Source organism: Lepisosteus platostomus, chromosome 5 (genome assembly GCF_059453375.1).
Source record: "Lepisosteus platostomus isolate fLepPlt1 chromosome 5, fLepPlt1.hap1, whole genome shotgun sequence".
Lineage (NCBI taxonomy): Eukaryota > Metazoa > Chordata > Actinopteri > Semionotiformes > Lepisosteidae > Lepisosteus > Lepisosteus platostomus.
The window spans coordinates 31,006,537-31,031,609 of record NC_142615.1 but is presented as its reverse complement, the minus strand read 5'-3'; the positions used below and the strand labels follow the sequence as shown (position 1 = coordinate 31,031,609).

The 25,073-nt window shown below is 37.5% G+C and overlaps 1 long non-coding RNA gene across 1 annotated transcript; it reads left to right on the top strand.

The window, feature by feature from the left end:
* The first annotated feature begins 23,398 nt into the window (after window positions 1-23,398).
* LOC148665522 (uncharacterized) lies at window positions 23,399-24,311 on the top strand. Its single transcript, XR_015936915.1, has 2 exons — window positions 23,399-23,712; window positions 23,923-24,311. It is a non-coding gene; the product is annotated as an uncharacterized LOC148665522 (long non-coding RNA).
* Window positions 24,312-25,073: the final 762 nt, after the last annotated feature.

The following is a 25,073-nucleotide window of genomic DNA, read 5'->3' as shown; positions in this document are numbered from 1 at the left end:
TAAATACAAAACTAAAGAAAAAATAGGGTTAAATATATTTCAAAATATTTTGCTAACAATGTTAACTGTTTATGAATAATAAAATGTATTAACTAAGGAGTAGGATGGCACAGTTGTTAGTATGTTTTTTGTTTTGTTTCTTTTTCATAAATACAACAGTAGTACCTGATGTCTCAGTGGCTTTCAAAATTAAATTATGCATGCAAACCTGTGAACTAGAAAGATAACTAAGATATCCATCCATTATATTCCATAATATCCATGAAATATATAGCGCTGAAATATGTGTGACGCAGTGGTGGCCTGGCACGGTGAGGTGCGCTGACAGCTGTGTGGTGTGACGCAGTGGCGGCCTGGCACGGTGAAGTGCGCTGGCAGCTGTGTGGTGTGACGCAGTGGTGGCCTGGCACGGTGAGGTGCGCTGGCAGCTGTGTGATGCAGTGGTGGTCGGGTATGTAGAGGTGCACTGGCAGCTGTGTGTTGTGACGCAGTGGTGGCCTGGCACGGTGAGGTGCGCTGGCATATAATGAATATATTCATATACTGTGCCAGGCCACCACTGCGTCACACCACACAGCTGCCAGCGCACTTCACGGTGCCAGGCCGCCACTGCATCACACAGCTGCCAGCGCACCTCACCGTGCCAGGCCACCACTGCGTCACAACACACAGCTGCCAGTGCACCTCTACATACCCGACCACCACTGCATCACACAGCTGCCAGCGCACCTCACCGTGCCAGGCCACCACTGCGTCACATAGCTGCAAGCGCACCTCACCGTGCCAGGCCACCACTGCATCATACAGATGCCAGGGCACCTCACCGTGCCAGGCCACCACTGCGTCACAACACACAGCTGCCAGTGCACCTCTACATACCCGACCACCACTGCATCACACAGCTGCCAGGGCACCTCACCGTGTCAGGGCACCACTGCGTCACACATATTTCAACGCCATATATTTCATGGATATTATGGAATATAATGGATGGATATCTTAGTTATCTTTCTAGTTCACAGGTTTGCATGCATAATTTAATTTTGAAAGCCACTGAGACATCAGGTACTACTGTTGTATTTATGAAAAAGAAACAAAACAAAAAACATACTAACAACTGTGCCATCCTACTCCTTAGTTAATACATTTTATTATTCATAAACAGTTAAAATTGTTAGCAAAATATTTTGAAATATATTTAACCCTATTTTTTCTTTAGTTTTGTATTTAACTTATTATATGATAGTCAGACTTAATGTATATTTGAACAATGAAAATATATTTTTACAAGATTTTACATTAAGCACTTAAAATTAATATGGTTAATAATAGTAAACTGTAACATGCTGTAACAAGATCGGTTAAACTGCGAAGAAAATGCTTTCAGAGAAAATGTTTCAGGTGTGAAGAACATAGATCTCCAATGCAATTTCAACCAAACCTGTTCCCACACACCCTGCCCCCACTACCATTAGAATATACACAAACATTTTAGCGTTTCATTCTGAGCAGAAGACCCTCACACCTGAAGAGTGCTGGCTGTGACGAATTAAACCGGTTTTACAGGTTTCAATCACAGACCATGTGACATGGGACTCAGTAAACTAACACACAGCGCCACTGGATTTGATAATACCTAACCAAAATCCGCAATATGGAAACAGAACCTGTGTAATTGTTGATAGATGATGTACTCGTAACATTTTTTTAAGACGAACTACAACATTTAAAAAATGACTTGTATGTACTTGATATCTCTAATCAATCCACGGGTCCCAGCACAAAACGGAACTAAAACGCATACCGTTTCGGCTTCTTATTAGTTGCTCAAAAGTAATTTGACCGTATGAAATGCATAATATAAACCTAGAAACATATACGTGAGCAGTACTTAAGCACTGTAGTATCGGTGTTAAGACATACCTCTCAAATACTGTAAATCAAGTTAAAAATATCTCAAGACCAATTCTGGTCGTAATGAAACCGTGTTTCGTGTATGTTTTCTTTTTCATCTTGAAATAACTCATTTCTAAATACCTTTTTCACTGTTAACATCTTGCAGCAACTTTGCGACAAAATATACACTCTGACAGTTCATCCTGCTACCAACATTAAATAAAACAAATCTTAAGATTTCTATATTTATGTCTTTATTTAGTGGTTTCATTAGTGACAAAGGCTAAACTTTCTTGGAAAAATGTATTTTATGTGTTGCGGAAAAAAACTGACTTGCTTTAACAAAATATGTTTACAAATCCTTTCACCTGGCATTTTCGTAGTTAGAAATTATGGAACGCTCTGATAAAAGCAAGGGAGTTTTTATGTCCGTTGCAGTTCTTTTGCAACATGAATATAATTATATCGTTATTAATTTCTTGAGATACGCGATTCCATATTATATTTCCTTTTAATCAAATTCTAAAAGTATGTTTGTTGACTCCGGTATCACGTTAGTTAAAGACTTCGAAGCTTACAATGTTTAGGGAGAAATGGAATACTGGTGTGTATTTTTTACTTTTAAGTACCAATACTAGCCATATACTGTATGTTTAAGTTCCAAAATTAATATCGTTTATGGCCTTCACACGCGTTGCAGTATGCTCCTATTCTTTTTATGCTCAGGCACTAAGATTTCCCTTCAGTGGTAAAATTCCATATAAATATTAAATACTACAACGGGCACAGTAAAGACGTTTACTGTAAATCTTTCTACGACTCACCAACGGACCACGAGTGCCCCTGTCAGTCAACCAATCACGTACCACAGTACCCCATGTCATCTTACCTGCGGTACGTGTCTGTACCGCTCACTTTGAATGGCTGCATCTGTATAATAGACCTTTAACTATTTATGTATAATAGTCTTCTAAATTTATCCATATAATAAAACTCAAACCATTTTTGTATAATAAACATATAATCATAGATGTCTAATTGATGTATAACGGTATACGTATATTAGAATTTCATTCTAGACCAGTTACGGAGCACATTTACACGTCTGGCATGCGTTTAATAGTCGTATATTCTACATCTTTTGAATCACATTGTGACAGCTGTCAGCAGAGCGGCGCAGCAGAAGCATGCTGGGCCCATAACCCAGAGGTCGATGGATCGAAACCATCCTCTGTTATGTACACTCTATGCACGATTGATAAGCATACCATCAGTTTAATGAAGTGCATTAAAACTGTTTTTTTCTCTCGTGTGTATGAAAGCTTCACACTTAAGGTACTCTTTCATCTTTACCAATAGCAGATGCCCAAATGTATCTTTGGTTGTTCTGCGATCCTTCATAGTTTCCTCAATTCCTCAAAAGAACATCCATATCAAAGCAATTATGTATATATATATATTACAATTAAGGTACATATTAAAAATATCAACGCACATTTCTCCAACAAATCTGTGTTCTAATTTTAAAATATTTTTGCTAAGGATACAACGGGTGTATAAATGAATTCTCCCAACAGCCAGTTAAAGAAAAATTCAACACGTGAAGATGGTTTTTCTTGGACATTGACTTAGGTACTTATTTGTTTACTTGTAGTTGCACACGAGTAAAACACGAAGATTTCCTGCAACATTCAAGAGGGTTTGAGAAGAAATCCCTTCAATTTTTAGCGGAGATTATGTTTACATCATCACAATCTGAAGCGCGTCCCTGAGTGCGTTTGACCCACCAGCCCTTTGTTTAACAGCTGCACAGGGACACATTCCCGTTGCTTTTCACAAATCACTGGCATTTTTTTTGCAGCATTTCTTCTGTCCTGAGAAGCAAGATTTGTATTTTATCTTTCAGAAGTTGTATGAATTTCTTGAAGTTCAGAAACAACTTGTTCCAGAAAAGAAATGAACACTTGCTTCAAAGTAAATCAAGACATATGTGTCTCTTGCTGTGTGTGCTCTTATCTGTCCATCTCTCTCTCCTCTTCTCTCTGGCAGTCTGTGCAGAGTATCTGAAGGGGATGTAACACAGATACTCAGACTCACACTCAGACAGGATCTCAACTCTGTACTGCTCTCTATCCTCACAATCCAGAACCAGAAGATATTCAGACAATCAGTGCTGCTACATGAACAATATCAGACAGAACAGCCTGGACTCATGTCACATTTCCCCCTTTTATCCTTCCTCCCAGCCGTCTTAGAGACATAAAAGAGCTCCTGGTTCTCCTCTCTGTGAACTGGGCTCAGGGGTCACTGATCTGGCAGTTGTGGGCTCTGTTCCAGGTCGAAAGCAAGAAGGTTCTATTAACACTTTCCAGGACTTCCAGCCCTTCAGTATTACTTTCTTTACTGTATGTCAGCCTCCCAAAATGTTTATAAATGTTTTATAACACATATGAGTGTGGAATTATCTTATTATTTATATATAGTATTTATGTAATAAACACCAGCAGTGACACTATGATCAGTATATTGATTATTTGTAGCCGATGGTCCGATGGTAGTGTCTACAATAGTGACCATTTGACCAGTCTGTAGCTCTGAGCAGTGGGACTCAGATCACTCAGAAGAAGACCTGTCTGTGTGTGATTCCATACCAGCCCTGGGATTCAGCTACTCTCACAAATGTCTCATAGACCGTCTTATAAATTTACAATTAGATGAAGTCATGTGACAGTTTAACAGATAATTTAAATAATCAGACAGCAGTTTTGGCAGTGGATACATCTCCACATGGGGGAAAGAAACTGAAATATATTCTGCTCACTGTAAAGTAGGATGAGGTGGTCAGACAAGCAAAACAACTTTGCAGATAATGTGAAGTGACATTGTTTTGTTTCAATCAGCTCACAGAGTTCGCTTCATGTGCCTTAAGATGTGCAATTTGTATGGTTGTTGAATGAGATTGGTTTCTTCACAAGCCCAGTCAATTGCCCAGCTTGCCAACGCACACCTTAATGAAGACTCTCTTTAAGATTTCATTGTCAAGTTGCCTCCTTTGCATACAATAGTAGCACCGACACTAAGAGAAAGGATGAGAAATGGCGTTTATCAAGCGATTGCAGTGTTTGTTTCACTGAGGATCCTTGTGTGCTGAACTAGCCTCTGGAGAAGTGTAGTGCAGTAAAACAGAAGGTTTGTGTCACTCAGGATTGTTACAGAACAATGCAATTACAATACTTTTGTGAGAGTAAATATTACTGGTGCATCACAGTTCTTATAATGGTGAAAACAGGAGCACCTTCTCTACATTTTTGACTGAAGTATTTAAACAACAAGAAATACTATCACTATGCAATTCATAAATGCAATTGAGCTCCTCTAAATGTTCTAGTCTGATGAAACAATGTATAGAATTAGGTGACAATATCAGAATTCATTCAAATGCACAAGATTAATTTTCAGCAACAAAAAAAGTGCCCGGAAACAGGAATGAAACCTTACATTCACCTAAATCAACATTCACCCTCTACATTAGCAGAGAACAGTGGGACAGAAGGTTAGTGTCACTGGACACTGCGTCAGAGAAGCCGATCTCTTCTCCCTCATTATGCAGGCTTACCCACGCATGATGAACTGTCCTCCAGCGATACTCAGCTGCCATCATCGACTCAGACATGACGTTCATGTACATATTATACCTTAATATGGCACTGCGTTACTATAATTTGATCAAAACAACTGGTGAAAAATAATAATCAAATATTTCTTCCTTCTTTTAGTAGATAAAAACTTTGTCCAAAAAAGAAGCATTTATTCCTTTCCTCTCCTACCAGCCCTTACAAGTCACCCAGTTTTTAATTTAGAGCTGGATTAAAGCTCTAGTCTCTTTGGGGGTGTGAGTTGGAACCCCACTGTTGCCAAATATCTCCAACTATCTCAGTGTTAAGAAGCAAAAAACACACATTTGCTGCAGAAGTAACAGGAGAATTTGTGCCATTCAGCCTTATAGCGTGATGTCATTTTCTCATGCTCATTTTTTGACGCTTGTGATCGAATCTATGATTCTTATGAGTGTGCCCTCCATAAAGGTAGCACAGATATAACGTGCCAAGTTTTCAGAGAACCACATTAGATACAGGTCAGAAGAAGGCGACAAAGTGTCCGCTAGGCAGTTCAGCGATTTCAACGGTGTTGTCTGTTGACACCCGACGTTCTCCAAAAGAGTAAGGTGTTGGGAGTGTGGCTGGGTGGTCTAAGTGCTGGGTTTATGCTCCATTTTCTTCGCTGGGTTAGGTTTGAATCTCGCCTCTGCTAAGTATTTGTGGGTTAAGACCTTACTACTATTGCGAGTTCGATGGGTAAAAGCTTTGCTTGACAGTCTGTCGAGAGACTGAACTAGGTGTTTCAAGATAGTCTTTGTCAGCTTAACATCAAGGCATAAAAAAGCCTCATTTTGTGTTCCAACAGCAATGCTCTTTGGTCCCTTCAGCATTATGCAGGGAACAACATCTGCCGTGATCACTTTTGAGTCAGTGTGAATCGTAGTGTGCCGCAATTGTTTTTAAAATTGGTTTTGTAGGCATGGTGCATTTGTCTGTGAAACTTGAATGCTGTGCTTTTTCACGCAGAATCATCGGCAGGAGCAAAACTTATTCAATCTTTGCGCACAGCGCTCCATCAGAAATACTTTGTCAAAGTTTTGAAGAAATTGTGGGATTCTCTCCACACGTTCACATCGCGTACCTCAGACAACACCACCATTCGATGGGAAATTGATTCTACTTCTTGCAGTTGTTCCTATGGTTGCAGTAGTTACAAAGTTGCACTTTCCTCCACCTTCTGCTATAGTATTCACTGGGTGAGCTTCATCATTTGGCTCAGAAAGGTCAACTGTGCTTCGGAAAAAATCAGCTGCAGTGTCATTATTTTGTCGGTGAGTATGGCTGTCTTTTAAAGCACATGAAAAACACAAGTTTGTGGATTTCTCCAAATAGCAATGAATTCAGTTGTGCAGTGCTTTACTGCTTTCAGAGGGTCTTTTATCGATGCTGCTATAGTAGAGAAATGGCATAATCACAAACGCAACCATTTGTGCTGGCTGTTTCACTAAGTATTAAGCTTTTTCAACTATCACATGATTTGAACTAATATAACATCATCTCCAGGAGAGCACCTCGCACTGCTCACTGAGCTGATGTATGTGCCCATTTCTCAAAAATTAAATATCATCTGAACTGATTTTTTCTATTTTAAATACTTTCCTACTCTTTTAATATTTCAGTTAAAACTTTTATTTTGAAGTACTTTCCATTGATATTAATCCTAGTCCCGATGAGCGATTCTGGGACATGGTGTACCTTGAATAATGTTGTAGTGTGCTCTCTGAAGGCACCAGTTCTGTGGGGTTTGGGCATTTAATGGGACAATTATTAATTGTAGCAGTAAATCACAAAATTTATTATTTTGATGGCTTTAGAATCCAACCATGCGATATAACTCAAACAACGCACACACACAGGTACTAATACACGAGGATACATTTATTAATACATAGAATATGCAAGTAAACCTAACAGATCTTATCGAGAAAGTTATCAGAATACAAAAGGTATATATTCAGTCAGTTACAAAGAGTTACATATATCAAGAGCACATACGTTCAGTATATCATTCATTTAGATGGTTTCGTAATTGAACTTGGTTATAACTTCTACATTAGATACTCAAAACAAGTACATAACTCTTAGGAATTAAATTGATATCAACTGGTTGGGATAACAATTGAATTCTCGAGCTGTAATGCATTGAAGTTGAATACTCATCCAATCTCTGGGGATTCAGATCTCCTGCAGGCTCTCTGGCTCCGTGCCAGGCTGTGCTGTGCAGCTTGCGACAGTGCGCTGCTGATGCTCACTGACCGGCTAGTTAGTGTTGGCTTTAACTAGCAAAGTTAAGGAGAAAAGATGACTGTGGGTCCCAGCAGGTCAGGAAGAGGACCACTTCCTGATGAAGCGGTACTTCTGAATAGTGATTCAGCTGTCCACAGTTCCGACCTGTTCATGAGGCTTGCTGCTGGTGCTAACCTCGGGTGGATCCTCTGGTTACTCTCTGGCAACCTCCGCTCTAGACTCTTAGAACAAAGGAAAGTTCTGGCACTCGGACGCACTGGCCGTTCCGTGGTTGTCCGGGCTGAGTCTCAGGATGGTCAGGAGGCGCGCTGCGAGAATGTCCTACCCTTGGGAGCCTTCTGCTCCTGGGCAATCCTACCCTGGAATTCTCCTTTGAATTCCCTTTGGAAAATTCCACAGAATCCTACAGAAATCTCTCAGGCCCTCTGTGTTGCCTGTTTTTACCTGGAGGAACTTCAGCTCGTTGATTGGCTGAAAGTTCCATGGGCATCAGAGTCTCACGTGGGTTACTCGGCCCTACCAGTCCCTGATTGGTTGATCAAGGTGAGATATGAGTCACTTACTCCTGACACTTAGGAATGCAGTCCAGATGTCCATCTGGCACTCCCTAGACAGATAGGTGCCAATGGATGACCATTGATCATGATAGCCAGCTTTGCTAAGTGCATCCTCATTGGGGAGCTGTCCCTTATCATAAAAAAATCTTTAAATCAGCCTGCATGAATAGTTTCTCTGTGGCTGCACCACAGAGATGAAGGGAGAGATGAGGCCTCATTTGGGAAAGCACAGAAACACTTAATTCTGTCTTATTAACAAGCATTGCCGCTACAATGTTCTTATAGGTTTCAGTTTGGAAAAGTGCACTCTCCAGAAGGTACAGAAACCTCAAATGGTCGCACAAAGCTTAATGCAATAGCAACGTTTGGGGTTGAAAAAGAATATTACTTGCTATGAAAACAAAACACTGTTACATGAGGCGCGTAAGGACTATTTTAGCTCAGATCATCAATTTATCTTACATTTCTACTCCATTAATATCGCTATTGAGTGCTAAAGGTAGGTCCTGGCAATTCTTCATGAGATCTTCTTAACAAAACTTAAAAAAATATATTTCCAGTGCTGAACAAAAAGTAAAAAATACCGATTATGTGCAACTGATAAAATCTCTCTTCCAGGGATGTTGTAGCCAAATTACTTCATCAGCTTAAAAAGTTTCTTTTGCATGATACATGACCTAATTTACTGTAGCAAATGCTCCCACTGCAAGGTCTGCTTTACTACAAGAGAGAAGTAGAGTGAAGATGTCATAATTTCACTGCGTTGTTGAAGAAAACATCTTTTTCTTTGAATTCTAAATCAATCAGAATTTCAGAGTGACACACAAACCCTTTGTCTGTTTTAAAGATATGATATTTTAAAACTGATAAAAATGTAGAAAACACGTTTCTCACTTACAAATTTTAGATGGGGTGGTGTATTACTAGTTGCAGTGCTGAACTCACCATGGTGCAATTCGGTTACAGATGCAGCCATTCAAAATGCGCGGTAAAAACCCGCGGTACGGTAACCTACCCACAAGCCACCGCGGGGCACCGGAGCATACCGCAGGGCAAGTGATTGGCTGGCCAAAATGACCGACAGGGGCACTCGTGGTGCATTGGTTGGTAGTGCAAAGATTGAATCATTTAATGTCTTTACTGTGCACATTTTAATCCGCTTAGTTTTGAATATTTATATGGATTTTACCACTAAAGGGAAATTTTAGTAGCTGAGCATAAAAAGAAGAGGAGCATAACGCATCTGAAGGTCATAAACGATATTAATTTAAAACATTACTGTATGTATGTAAACTGTACTGTGTATGGCTGGTCTTGGTAGTTTAAAGAAAAAATACACACCAGTCTTCCATTTCTCCCTAAACATTTTAAGCATGAAAGTTTTATGAAACGGTACCCAAATATGCGATTGCTGTATAGAATGAATTTTAATTTAAAAAAAATATTTAACACGAACATTAAGCTGTTTACATCTTCCGCCTGAGAACAGTCACCCGTTGCTACCCAACGCAGAATGGTGATTGGCTGACACTATCTGACACCCCTCTGATTGGAGAAAAAAGACGTGCTGGTTTGCTATACCAGGAAGAGAATTTCTTTCAATTCTAAACGTGTATTTTAAAAGTTTAAGAAGTAAAAACCTTACAGCGTACACAGATTTCTAAACTGATCAGGATCGTTATCTTTGTCTTATGCATAATAATGTTCACCGCTCTGTCCAGCAAATTAATAATAAACTTTATTTTATATAGCGTTTTAAACGAATAAGTAATTAGATTGCTCATAAACCTAATCACTTGCTTTTTCTTTTTATTTAGGCTCAGATTACAACTATAGATCGAATTATTAATAACCATAATAACAACCAACCAACAAAAACAACCATATAAACATAATGGTGGTGCTGGACCTTCCAGTTTTATTTATTTATTTTTTAATCGCGTAACATAAACATATTACCGTATGCAAACTGTACTGTATACAATATGTACATGTATATTTAATGTCTTAACTGTGCCCGTTTAAGTATTGAATATTCATATCTAATTTTACCACTGAAGGGAAATCTTAACATAAACATACAGTATATGGCTGGTCTCGGTACTTTAAAGAAAAAAATACACACCGGTATTCCATTTCTCCCTAAACATTGTAAGCTTCGAAGTCTTTAACTAACGTGATACCGGAGTCAACAAGCATACTTTTAGAATTTGATTAAAAGGGAATATAATATGGAATCGCGTATCTCAAGAAATTAATAACGATATAATTATATTCATGTTGCAAAAGAACTGCAACGGACATAAAAACTCCCTTGCATGGTTTCATTACGACCAGAATCGGTCTTGAGATATTTTTAACTTGATTTACAGTATTTGAGAGGTATGTCTTAACACCGATACTACAGTGCTTAAGTACTGCTCACGTATATGTTTCTAGGTTTATATTATGCATTTCATACGGTCAAATTACTTTTGAGCAATAAGAAGCGAGAAACGGTATGCGTTTTACTTTCGTTTTGTGCTGGGACCCGTGGATTGATTAGAGATATCAAGTACATACAAGTCATTTTTTAAATGTTGTAGTTCGTCTTGAAAAAATGTTACGAGTACATCATCTATCAACAATTACACAGGTTCTGTTTCCATATTGCGGATTTTGGTTACGTAATATTATTTTCTAGATTTCACGTTGTGAATATGATGGGATGTCTGATGGGATGTTTCTAAAAATCCACCCTCTGTAAAACGTCTTCTCTAGTTGTCCTGCATATGTATTCGCTAATGAAGCTGTGTGTTCTGAGCCTAGATCTCTACATTTCTGTATGAACCAGCTTAGAGGGCTAAAGACAGCTTGTGTTTAAATTGAGTGTAAGGCAATTTATGCTTCTAAAGTCATGGTCAGCATTTATCTTTGTACTGTGTTGTAAACTTGTTCTGTGCCAAGTCACATTATTTTATAGCGTTTTTAAAGCGTTATCAAATACGGTGTTACTGTAGTTTACTGAGTCCCATGTCACATGGTCTGTGATTGAAACCTGTAAAACCGGTTTAATTCGTCACAGCCAGCACTCTTCAGGTGTGAGGGTCTTCTGCTCAGAATGAAACGCTAAAATGTTTGTGTATATTCTAATGGTAGTGGGGGCGGGGTGTGTGGGAATAAGTTTGGTTGAAACATTTTCTCTGAAAGCATTTTCTTCTTGTAACCGATCTTGTTACAGCATGTTACAGTTTACTATTATTAACCATATTAATTTTAAGTGCTTAATGTAAAATCTTGTAAAAATATATTTTCATTGTTCAAATATACATTAAGTCTGACTATCATATAATAAGTTAAATACAAAACTAAAGAAAAAATAGGGTTAAATATAATTCAAAATATTTTGCTAACAATGTTAACTGTTTATGAATAATAAAATGTATTAACTAAGGAGTAGGATGGCACAGTTGTTAGTATGTTTTTTGTTTTTTTTTTAACCCAATCTCCGGGAAACCATTAGTACGATGGTGAATCGGAGATTCTCAACCCTTGCTGCATACGACTGGAAAAGAATTCGTGATCGGATCAACGAAATGCTTCGTAGGAGGAGGCAGTCTTTTCCTCTTGTCTAACAGTCTGTCCACAAACAAAACATTCCTGTTAGACAAGAGGAATTGAAAAAAAAACAATGTTGTCAATGAAAACCGGTGTGTGTGTCTCTCCCTGCTGGATGTCCCTCTCACAAACTGCTGAATGAATTAAATAATTTTATTGAAAACGAGTTTGCGATTGTCTGGTCTTTAAATTCTGTAGATACGCGATTCCATATTATATTCCCTTTTAATCAAATTCTAAAAGTATGCTTGTTGACTCCGGTATCGCGTTAGTTAAAGACTTCGATGCTTAAAATGTTTAGGGAGAAATGGAATACTGGTGTGTATGTTTTCTTTAAAGTACCGAGACCAGCCATATACTGTATGTTTAAGTTCCAAAATTAATATCGTTTATGGGCTTCACACGCGTTGCAGTATGCTCAGGCACTAAGTAAAAGGAGATGCTTCGTATTGCTTGACTAATTTTAAAAACTAAGTTATAAATATAAAAATTGCAGGCGCTGCTCTGGTGCGTCGGCTCCTACACAGTGCCTGTCTGCCGTAAGCGTTACAATATACATACAGTACCCAACACTGCTTGTACCCATCTGTCATGTAAATAAAACACCTTGAATTGAATTGAATTGAGGGGAGAAGGGGGGGATACTAAAGCCAATACTGGCTCAATGGGCTTTGACGTGCTAATGCGTTAACGGTCCGGGTGTGGCAGGCTTCCAATGTCAACTCGACTCGTTTAGAAGACAAAGAACGTATTTTAGCCCTAAATGAATTAATAGCAAACATGGTTTACATAAAATACATTTTTCCAAGAATGTTTATAATAATACGATCTATAGTTGAAATCTGAGCCTACTTTAAAAATAAAGGAAAAGCATTTTCAGAGAGCAATCACGCTGTGTTTATGAAGAAAAAGTGATTAGGTTTATGAGCAATCTAATTACCTATTCGCTTAAAATGCTATATAAAATAAAGTTTATTTAGAGATGAATGATCAGTGTCGCAGTTTAAATAATGTGAGTCAGGAAACTAACACAGCGCCACCGGATTTAATAACGCAATAAAAACGCTATAAAATAATGTGACACAGTACAGCACAGTACAACAATACTGACCATGACTTTAGAAGCATAAATTACCTTACACTCAATTTAAACACAAGCTGTCTTTCTGTATGAACCTCTAAGCTGGTTCATACAGAAAATGTAGAAATGCATTAGCCTGATCATGATTAAAAAACACATAATTAAACACGCGTTTGCGATTTAAATCAGAACACGATTTAAATCAATATAAATGTTTATATTGTAACGCATACTGTCCCGCCTCCATTTCTCTATAAAAATTTACTGTTGCACACACACACACAATAGAAGCAGGAACCACTGTCAGAAGGGAAGATATATTCAAAATATCGCAAATATCGATCATGTTGCGATATTTTGAAATATAAAAGTCAATTGATTGTCTATAATATCGCTTACCTATTTTTTCGAAGAAATGTTTGTTAAAATAAAAGTCCAGCACCAGCTGGATTCGAACACACAACCTACCAGTTGGAAGTCACGCACCTAGACCAGTAGGCTACAAGACAGCTCACATGTTCAGGTAGGCGAAACAGCCTTACACAGTCCTGCCGCAGTACACGGATATAATCATACCGTTATTAAATTCTTTAGATACGCGATTCCATATTATATTCCCTTTTAATCAAATTCTAAAAGTATGCTTGTTGACTCCGGTATCACGTTAGTTAAAGACTTCGAAGCTTACAATGTTTAGGGAGAAATGGAATACCGGTGTGTATTTTTCCTTGTGATATTTTAAGCTCTAGTTGAATGATAGGTGTCGCATTTTAAATCATTTTCGTAGCTAGAAATTATGAAACGCCCTGTTAAAAGCAAGGAAGTTTTTATGCCCCGTTGAAGTAAAACAAAATGCCTGACAAAGTATGGCTTGGACAGATTCCAAGTGCTTGTACAAATGTGCTAAAGAAATTATACTTTGAGTATACAGCTTGTCCAAAGTCATCCATTATTAATACTATTAGTAATATCTTCAGTAAAGGCTTTGATGCATAAATATTTCTGATAAAGGTAGGTTGTGTACTTCTGTCCAACTGAGCAATCTTGCTTTCATAATATATACCAACATTTTAATGACTGATGATTAACATGCTGTAATACACAGTTCAAAATTAAAGGCTCAAATGCTGTACATGAGAGGTTAAGCTCCCCCTGGCGGTTTTACAAGGCGACGCCGGATAGTTAGTCACGTGACACACGTGAAATGCGTGATACCGCGTGATACTGTGACACGCCCACCGGGGTATGCCGCGAAATACCTCACCCATTTTGAATGGCTGCATCTGTACATGATTGGCCGGTGGTTTAATGGATAACGCATCTGATTTTGCATCATGAGATTGTAGGTTTGACTTCTACCGGATTCGTGTGATTTTAAATCAGGCTCCTAAGAAATAGATGTCCATTATGTGAATGAACCGCACCTGAAAGCAAACGTTGGGTCGGGTTTCCTTTCTTTCCTGCATGAAATAGCAAATCGTTACAAAAAGCACCAGCTAATGTCCAATAGCGTTGGTCATTATAATTAACATGAATATACTGTAAGGTCTTGGTACATGGGAGTGGATTTCATCCACAATTTAAAAATCGGCAAATAATATTTATTTTATTTAATACAAAAGTGACCTAAAACTCTGTAACTTTCAGGGTAGCTTGAACCTGTAATAAAAAAGGGGCCTGAAACTTCCATTCTGTGATGTAACTGTCTTTAAAGTCGGACGCGATATTTCACGGATGTGCAGTGTGCCTTTTCTCTTGTCGTGTTCAAAATGACTTGCTGTGTAATCTCTTGAATGCGTGTTCTGTACTGCTCTGTTATTTCATTTAGATTATCTATGTGGTATACAGATAAAACTGGACTGCATGGTGTAATGTCTGGGTTCAGCACCAGCTGAACCTGAAATTACATCAGCCGATCTTGACATGATTTGAACATACAACCTTTTGATGTGGTGTCAGATGCGCTACCATTGCGCCATGAGGTCACTCCCTAGAAGTGCTTTTAATTCCCCCAAAGAGAAAAATCAGCGTCCCTAAAAAAGTTTTTTTTTCATTCTCTCCTGTGTGGAGCGCCGCTCTTCCAACGAGGGTCTCTTCTTCACAGATTATTCTTCCTGTCCGGCTCTCACACAGAGGGCAGACACACCGTCTCCACTAATGTGTTTACTATATCTGTAGATCTGACCCTCTACAGCCCTGATATTCCTGGACAGGATCCCATATTGAGCAGTATTTCTCGTGTTGTGAACTTAGAGTGTGTACACAATGCACTTTATACACAAAATAAGTGTTTCTAGGACGTTTTGTGAAAATGTTACTGGCATGACAAAATCGCCCCCTCAACTGAACAGTCCCACCCCCCTCAGTTTTGGATAAAAGGTTTGGATAAAAAGTTTTTGAACACTTTCACTTACTGTAACTTGCACCGTAAAAAATAGTAGTACTTTGTCAATGGTCAGATAACGAATTCACAGTTACTACATCGGACTGTTTGATGTGCAGGAGGGCTATCCGTCCAGGAACAGCATGTTACATAGTGTCTATGTTTTGGGGTGTCAACATTATTACGACCTTATTTGCTCAGGTGGACCACTGCATTGCAGTAGTTTATCCTTATACTTACAGTACAATCGTTATATAACGAGGACTGTAGTTATAGAAGTTTGTACTTTCTGTTGGTTTTACAATGATTTCTTAATGAATCAGAACCTCGTTACTGTTGATGTTGTTGCAAAAAAGAAATCATATGGTTGATGCTCCAGGCAAAAATAATCACGTGAGTTCTGATGAACGTGGAACTGTTTTTCATCGCTAAATACCAGATTGCCTGTTGTTATCTTGACATGAAATACTAATCAGTGGCATGCTTGCGAGAATTCACTTGGATGGTTGCAACGGCTCCGTTTAAACCAAAATATCACTGCCCCCCTCAGGATTTCAGATGCCCCCCTACAGATCATTCACCTGGCGCCAGTCCTGGGTATAATGATGAACATAGCTGCCTTGAAAGCAGTGAATCCGGGTGTGATTCCCACCTGATCCATTGACAAACCTTTTCCAATGAATCTTCGATCGATTTAAAAAAGTCTTGAAGCTGGTAGGCTAGGGAATAAGCACTGTTTGAGTACACTAAGGAAAATGTGATACTGTGCTGTGTTGCTCCAGTAGCCCAATTGGTCAGGTTGGGGTGCTTTTAAAGCGGAGTTATGCCAAGGTTGTGAGTTCAATCATTACGTGGAGTAGTTTTTGTTTTCAGCTACAGAAACTCGCTGTTGAATTTAAGTCTGTTCTTGTGTTGCTTTTTCCGCTCGATGGAGCTGTGTTAATGCAGGCACACCTGCTTCCACGTCAAGTTATTTTATTGTTGCTCACAAACCAACACAGTGCAGACACCTCTGATATTGTCACTGCTTGTGGGCCACATGTTCCTGCTGTCAGCCTACCATGTTCATGCACATCTAGAAATATCACTGTTACAGTATAGGAGCGAACAAACGAAATGAAAGCACACCAAGTTTAAAAAGGTCAAAATGTGTCAAAGCCCTTCCTCGACGAGGATGGGGTTCAAACCTACTTGTGCAGAGTATAATGTATTTAGAAGTTATTGCTTTAACCACTAGGCCACCTCCATACATGCTTTAGCCCCTTCTGGACATGAGTTGGCTCTTTCCCCATACACAAGGGTAATTTTCCTCTTCCACCTACAATTTCAACATTTACCTTGGGAGATGTCAAACCACAGAGCCTGTGCTGCTCTTCAGTGCCGGCTGTAGTGGACACCCCGTTGAACATAAAAAGCAAATTGAGCTCCTTGGACATAAGCCATTTCTCGTCACTTGCTCAGCGAGCAGGCTCAGCGCACACTGAATGCAGGTGTCTCAGAGCAATTGAGATGTGTCCAAGTGGCTGTAAAAGGGATATTTGATGCCAGTGCCATGGCTTAGTTCTCCGACAGCAGGCGAAGCAGCGCGCCGGTTGGAGTATTCTCGGTCGCATTTAATGGGAACGTCATGGCAGCATCAGCTCAAACCACCAAATGGCGTGCCAACAAGCTGACCCTGCTGATGTGGGATTAACACTAGGATGAGAGAATGCTGTTGCTTAGTTGGTTAAAGCACCTGCCTAGTAAACAGGAGGATCGTGGGTTTGAATCCCAGTGGTGCCTTCCTTCCTGTCTTGCTGCACAGTTTATCATTATGGACAGCAACATGCTTCTACATTAAATTTAATGGAAGTGTTCATTTAATTTTTGGAACAACTTGTTTTTAAAAAAATCCATACAAATTGCGAAAGATAAAATACTCATCTGTTTTGTCAGTGCAGAGGAATTACTGCCAGCTGGCAAGGAAACAAAAACGATTTTTTTGTCTTTAGCCAAAAACCTGTGAATGTAGAAAAAAGGTGATGTGCGTTAATTTCTATGGCACAGTCAGTCAGCGTATCCTTCAGTTAAACATAATGTTGGTAAATCAAAAGTCCTCAGAGACGCATTTCAAATTAATCCGACCTCAACACCGTCTCCCCTAAATGTGATGGGGTTTCTTTGGATGTCCTTAAGCATCCTGATAGTTGCAGAGATTTCAAGCTTTTGGCACAAGTCAAACTACAAGAAGTTAATAGTTGAGCGCCTAAGTCAATATCACCTGGAATGGGACTATGTAAACTTAAATAGTATTCAAAATATTGCTATTTTGTTGTAGTTTAAAAAGATATTTTAGCTGGGGATCCTCAAATGATGAGGATAGAAAAGAGAACTATTTGACGCCATCAGGAGTGCTTAACATGTGATAAAAGTGTTTTTTAATCACAAAGTGAAAATAGTGAATTTGTCTTTCACTTAGGCGTTCATCAAAACCTCATTAAACAATGAAGGAGAAGCTCGTGTTTTTAAATGTACACTGTTGGCTATTCACTCTTCCTAACACGATTAAAGAGCCGAGTTTAGTTCAGAGGTAAAGCAACTCATGCATCATATGAAGCTCTGTTTTCTATCACCAGCGTCTCCACTCTGGATTTCTTTTCTGTGATTTCTTTCGTTTTTATTCCCTCATGTGTGAATTTCAGCTCGACACATAAACTCATTTGTCTGTTTTAAAGAGATGCAATTTTTAAAACAGACTAAATGAAAGACTTGTTAACTAAATACACATAGAAAACGTGCACCTAATTGAGAATATTTGGACTGGGGCGATGTATTATTGTAGCGGCGCAAGCTCACAGTGGTGCACTTGAGGAATGCGGTACAAGGGCCAGTGGCGCATTGGATAACGCCTCTGATTACGGATCAGGAGATTGTACGATTGTAATGCTTTTAAACCCAGTACCATACATGTAGTGTGTTCAGTCCTACACAACCTTTCTATCGACTGAATAAGCCTCCTGTTCCATCTCCATCTTCCTCCCACACATTACGGCTATTTCAGCACCGTTATTGTTGGACCACAGTCACAGATACGTAAGGGACACTATTCTGAAGAACCGTCTTAAATAAATAACGTTGCAAAAGGTAACAATAATGCTTTCTTAACGTAACCTTACATTTGGCCGTACAATACAATTTTCTGTACCCTCAAATAAAAAAAAATCTTACTGCTTTCTCCTGAGAAACACAAGTTTAGTGTCAAATAACAATAAATAATACAACAAATATACTAAATAAACACCCAGATATGACAACACACAGCTATGACAGAACACATAGAAGACTTAAAAGCCCTTTAAATTTTTATTTCCTTAATTTCCATTCTCTTCCCTCCCCAGGATAACTGAAAACTAACTATAATAAAGACTGTATATGCATTACTTGTAATACAGCTACTAATGAAGATATACATGGAAGTTAATTATTAATAAATAACACTTTTATTAATAAATACGTGTAATGATAACATTCATTGTGAATATTTGTGGTGTCTGGAAAGCTATTTTAGTTAAATATAATAATAATTTTCAATGAGTACATTATTTCCATTACATTCAAGACAGTTCTAATGTGATCAATTGTTCTGCTTAGTCCGCTACTGAGTTGCTTAAAACCTATGAAGAGGTGGTTTAAGCAAGACTCCTAATGCAGTAACATCTAACAGGCAGCAGCTTTTATTTTAGGTTTGTTGCAATTGAGAACAGGTTTAGTACAGAGTTGCTGACAAATTTCAGTGGAGGTTATTGTACTGTATAGCCATTCAAAATGCGCGGGCGATACCGCATTATTTTCCGGTACGCTGTACGCAGTCTACCGCAAGTTACCGGTAAATACCGCTAGTTACCGTAACTTCTCCTATAATACGACAAGCAAAATAATAGTATCCGGAATTTCCGCAAGGTGGAGCTAATAAAGCTCAACCTCTCATGTTTGAGCTGTGGCCATCAAAGTCTTTAACAAAGATATTACTAATAGTATTAATAATGAATGACCTTGGACAAGCTGTAAGTGTAAAGTATTGCCCTGGTCAACATTCTTTTTTTCATTGACCGTCTTTGTAAAAGTAACACCACAGCATTTCGCAATCACGCATTTGTTTCCAATCATGCAAAGTACAGTAATTTTTGAGAATCGATTCACCATGCCTTTCACATGCTCATAAAAGAGATTGATTTAGGAACATAAACATATTACCGTATGCAAACTGTACTGTATACAGTATGTATATGTATATTTAATGTCTTAACTGTGCCCGTTTAAGTATTGAATATTCATATCTAATTTTACCACTGAAGGAAATCTTAGTAGCTGAGCATAAAAAGAATAGGAGCATACTGCAACGCGTGTGAAGGCCATAAACGATATTAATTTTGGAACATAAACATACAGTATATGGCTGATCTCGGTACTTTAAAGAAAACATACATGAAACATGGTTTCATTATGACCAGAATCGCTCTTGAGATATTTTTAACTTGATTTACAGTATTTGAGAGGTATGTCTTAACACCGATACTACAGTACGTAAATACTGCTCACGTATATGTTTTTAGGTTTATATTATGCATTTCATACGGTCAAATTACTTTTGAGCAACTAATAAGAAGCGCGAAACGGTATGCCCAGGGTGTTTTAGTTTATTTTTGTGCTGGGACTCTGCTTTTAACAATGTTGCCGTGGATTGATTAGAGATATCAAGTACATACAAGTCATTTTTTAAATGTTGTAGTTCGTCTTGTAAAAATGTTACGAGTACATCATCTATCAACAATTACACAAGTTCTGTTTCCCTATTGCGGATTTTGGTTACATAATATTATTTTCTAAATTTCACGTTGTTAATATATGATTTGGGCAAACAGAGCCGCAAAGAAGTACAGTATGGGTTGTTGTTTTTTTTTGCAGTTTTATCTAGAACAAGCGATGCTTAAACCTTTGTCTGATTCTTGTGAAACTATCCACACGACAGTTACAGTACCTAGGAGTTGACTTCAGTGATGTCACTGATGGGATGTTTCTAAAAATCCATCCTCTGTAAAACGTCTTCTCTAGTTGTCCTGTATATGTATTCGCTAATGAAGCTGTGTGTTCTGAGCCTGGATCTCTACATTTCTGTATGAACCAGCTTAGAGGGCTAAAGACAGCTTGTGTTTAAATTGAGTGTAAGGTAATTTATGCTTCTAAAGTCATGGTCAGCATTTATTATTGTACTGTGCTGTAAACTTGTTCTGTGCCTAGTCACATTATTTTAAAGCGTTTTTATAGTGTTATCAAATCTGGTGGCGCTGTGTGTTAGTTTCCTGAATCCCATGGAACTATGACTTTATTTTTTAACAAACATTTCTTTGAAAAAATGAAACGTTTCCCTTGATCAGAGATTAAATAAAACCTCACTCGCACCAAACAAATTTATATTTCTAAATATCACAACATGATCGAATTTAAGTCTTTTTAATAACAATGAATAGTCACCTATGCGTTACAAAATAAACATTTATATTGATTTGAATCACGTTTTGATTTAGATCGTAAACGTGTGTTTAAATATATGTGTTTAAAGGCGATATACTGTATAAAAGCGCTGATTCTTATGGAGTGTGTTCCGCCAGGGATTCCAAAAAATTATTTTTTTTATCGCGTATCTAAGGAAAATTGCAGTATAACTTTGTTCATGCACAAACAGTAGCGAATAGGTAATTAGATTGCTCATAAACCTAATAGCTTTTTCTACATAAACACAGCGTGATTGCTCTCTGAAAATGCTTTTCCTTTATATTTAGGCTCAGATTTCAACTATAGATCGTATTATTATAAACTTTCTTGGAAAAATGTATTTTATGTAAACAATGTTTGCTATTAATTCATTTAGGGCTAAAATGTGTTCATTGTGTTCCAATCGAGTCGAGCTGACATTGGAAGCTTGCCACTCCCAGCAAATTCCTGTTAATTATTATAAATTCCGATTGAATATTTACAGTAACTGTCTATGTACATGTATTAGTGCAACAATACCCTTTTCATATTTGATCATATGTAATGTAAATATAATTATTTGTAGACAAGAAATCACAGTGTGATCACTTTGATTTAACCACCTCTGTTATGGATGCTGAAGACGAGGATGAGACACCCAATCCAAAACGCAAAAGTAAGAAGCGGGTGTTCTCCGATTACGTCGATGGTATGTAAAAGTAACAATCTCAATCTCAATAGCTATATTTTTAAACAGTTCTTAATATCAACTGATGCCTCATTTAGCTTGTACCTTGTTATTGATTTTTTTACAACTCTTTAAAATAAGTCATTTTGAAAGGTGTTCTGTATGAAAATTTTAAAAATCTTATCAGATTTGTTGATAATGGAAATTGCTAAAAATTTTGGTTAGCTTATTCTATGTTAAACTAATTTTCAGTATTATATTGAAATATGATAATTTTCTATTATATTACAGACTTTGATTCTGATGCTGCTACTCCAAGTAAGTCAGTTTCTCTCCCTTCAAAGTTCACAAAATAAAGGAAATAAATTAATTGTAAAAAGTTACAGATAAAGTTGATTAAATAATTTAATTTGATATGAAATATTTTACTGCCATATTTTTTCTGTTTAGAAAAGAAGAAGCCACCGAAGCTGCCAGTGCCACCCCCCAAACTGAGATTCTCTCCTGGGAAGAGTGTCTCCCAGAGCTCACTCAGCTGTTCAAGTACGTTTAAAGGTAGGTTATTGGAATTAAAGTTAAAATGTTTTCTTAATGTACTTAGAAGATAACCATCATCAATCATATTTAAAGACAAGTTAACACCATTTTTTATGTTATTGAAGCCCAACCATCAAAGGTGAGAACCTCCCCAAGGAAAAAAACGGTGCTGAGTTCTGGCTTCAACATTCCTGAAGGTATTACTACATTTGTTGCCTACATCTAATTACTCTATGAAATTGAGATGAAGTTCTATGACAAACTAAATGACTAAATTGAAATATTAAGTTATGTGATAAAGTAAATGTTTTCCATAACTGAATTCTTTTCAGAGTCTCCCAGGCAGAAGACCATGTCCAGACCAGAAGAGAAAAGAGAGAAATATCCTCTTTCAGAAGGAAGTAAGTACAGTTAAAATGAACTACAGATGTGGGAATTTTTTATTTTTAAGATTATAAATTGCATGTAGCACATTAGCAACACTACAGTAATGCTAATGTGACAAAAGTGTAAGAAAATCCCAACCCAATTCCTTTTAAATGCTGACATAAAATTTAAATTATTTCAGAGTTTCAGAAGCGGGTATTGGGCCTCCTGATAGAGATGAGGGATGAATTGAGGCGTTTGGGTAGGTCCACAGAACCAGTGGACTCCCAATTCCACATCAGGAAGCTGACCACAATGGAAGAGTTCTGTGCATAGCACTTGACAGCATGGACAATCAAAACCTGCTGGTATGATATTATATTCTCACTGTGGTGTAGAAAATATTCACTACCAATATTCTAGGTTTCAGATGGGTCATAATTTTATAGCCTACATTTGATTAATATGATCCATCTCTGGCATAAGTTCATATTTTTAGTTTATAATGTATAATCTTGCTTATCCTTTAATGGCAAAATAACGTGTTTTCATGTTCTAAAAAGTTACTACATTTTTTTTTACTTTGAAAAATGGTCACTTTGTATTTTTAGACTGAGATAATACTGCAAAAAAGTGCAGTTAATACGTGAAAATGTGTTTGTTCCATGAATGTGTAAAGGGGTATGTCTGATTAGTTGATTAATGAAGATCTAGTAGTAAAAATAGCTTCTAATATTATTTCTAATATAATATTATTTCCAGATAAACCAACTTCAGAGAGTAGGCGGCAGTAATGTCAGAGAGAGTGTTTTCACAGTCTTGTCAAGGTATTGCTTATTGATTTTTTTAAAATGTTTTTACATTAAATTTTTACTTCGATCAAATTAACATATCCACAGAATTGAGCTTATAGATACCTATGTGTTAACCACTGAATGTGCAAGGTGTAAAACTGCAAAATTGTCTTTTAAAATATAAGGATTACAGTACTACATTTGATCCTAAATATTTGAGTAAATAAATGTTGAGTGGAAACTCACTTGAAAAAATGTCTAAACTCAGTGAAAATTTGGTTTTCAGACTTATGACAAATGAACTGGTGACAGAATTCAACTTCGCTGGCACAAACCGAAAAGATAAACAACAAAAGAGAGGCCTGGGAGACACAAATCTTTATAGAGTAATTAAAGGTACTCCTATTCTATGTTGTACTTTCAAACTTTGTTTACTCTTCAATTAGGACAGACTTTATTGCTCAATTGCTGTGATGCAAGCCACATTTTATCCGTTTATTTCCGCTTTGAGCTTAGTAAACCTTAATGGTTTATTTTTGAGATTATACTCAAGAAGATATTAACCATCATTTATTTGAGTAGTAATATTATATAATTTTCTCCTAGCTGCGGTGCTGAAGTCCCACCCTACATCGAAAGAAAAAGATATAAAGGAGCACGCAATGCGTTACTTGAAGAATGCATATGCAAGGCAGGGGGCCAGGAGATCTGGACACTGAAAAGAATTTGGATAAATAAATAAAGTTGTACATTTTAAAATTTATATTTGAATCAAAATGTGGTTTTGAGTTAGATAGTGTGTTAATGTAATTAGTTTGTGTTTGTCATTACTATACTGTATATTGATGTTACCAGAATTTGTAGCTGAAGTTTAAGACTAGTTGTGTTTTTTTATGATTATTGCCCATATGTTGATTGTTGATTGATTGCATACAATGTATAATTTAATTTTTCAGGTGTGAATGTGTATTTTCAGAATACATTTCTAAACCAAATCATTGGCTTGGTTTACTTGTTTCTACACCTATAAAACCTACCTCTACCCATATACATATAATAGACCCCTAAAGTTATCCCTATAATAGACCTCTACCCATATACGTATAATAGACCTCTAACCATATACGTATAATAGTCCTCTAAAGTTATCCGAAACTCCAACCATATATGTATAATAGTCCCCTAAATGTATCCGTATAATAGAACTCCAACCATTTGTGTATAATGAACGTCTAAACATAGACGTAAAATTGACGTATAACTTTAGACGTATATTAGAATTTCATTCTAGACGAATTGTAGACCACATTTAGACGTCTAAGTTATGCGTTTAATAGATGTATATTATACGTCTTTTGCCCACTGGGTAACTTTAAGAGGCAAAAACGACACCTTATCAAAGCTAATATCAATTAAAATGACATCACAACAAAAGAGTGGAGCCTTGAGTGAATAAAATTAGTTTTCATTGGACGTCTGTGTCTCCATAACTTTGTAGGCGAGAGAGAGGATTGTGCTAATTTGCAGGTGCTTCTCGGAAGTGCATTGGTGGTACAGGCGCCTTCCAAATAATTGAGTCGGATTTGAATCCCAGCCAATACAAACCCAAATCTTTTCAAGATAATTTGTGGTCCGCTTACACATCTTTTGAAACACTACAACAGGTAACACCCCGTGTGAAACATCATGAACATCTGTTAAAGCCTGAGTTTTACATACTCTAACGTAAATAAAGGTTAGTGTCTTCCGGTGTGTGA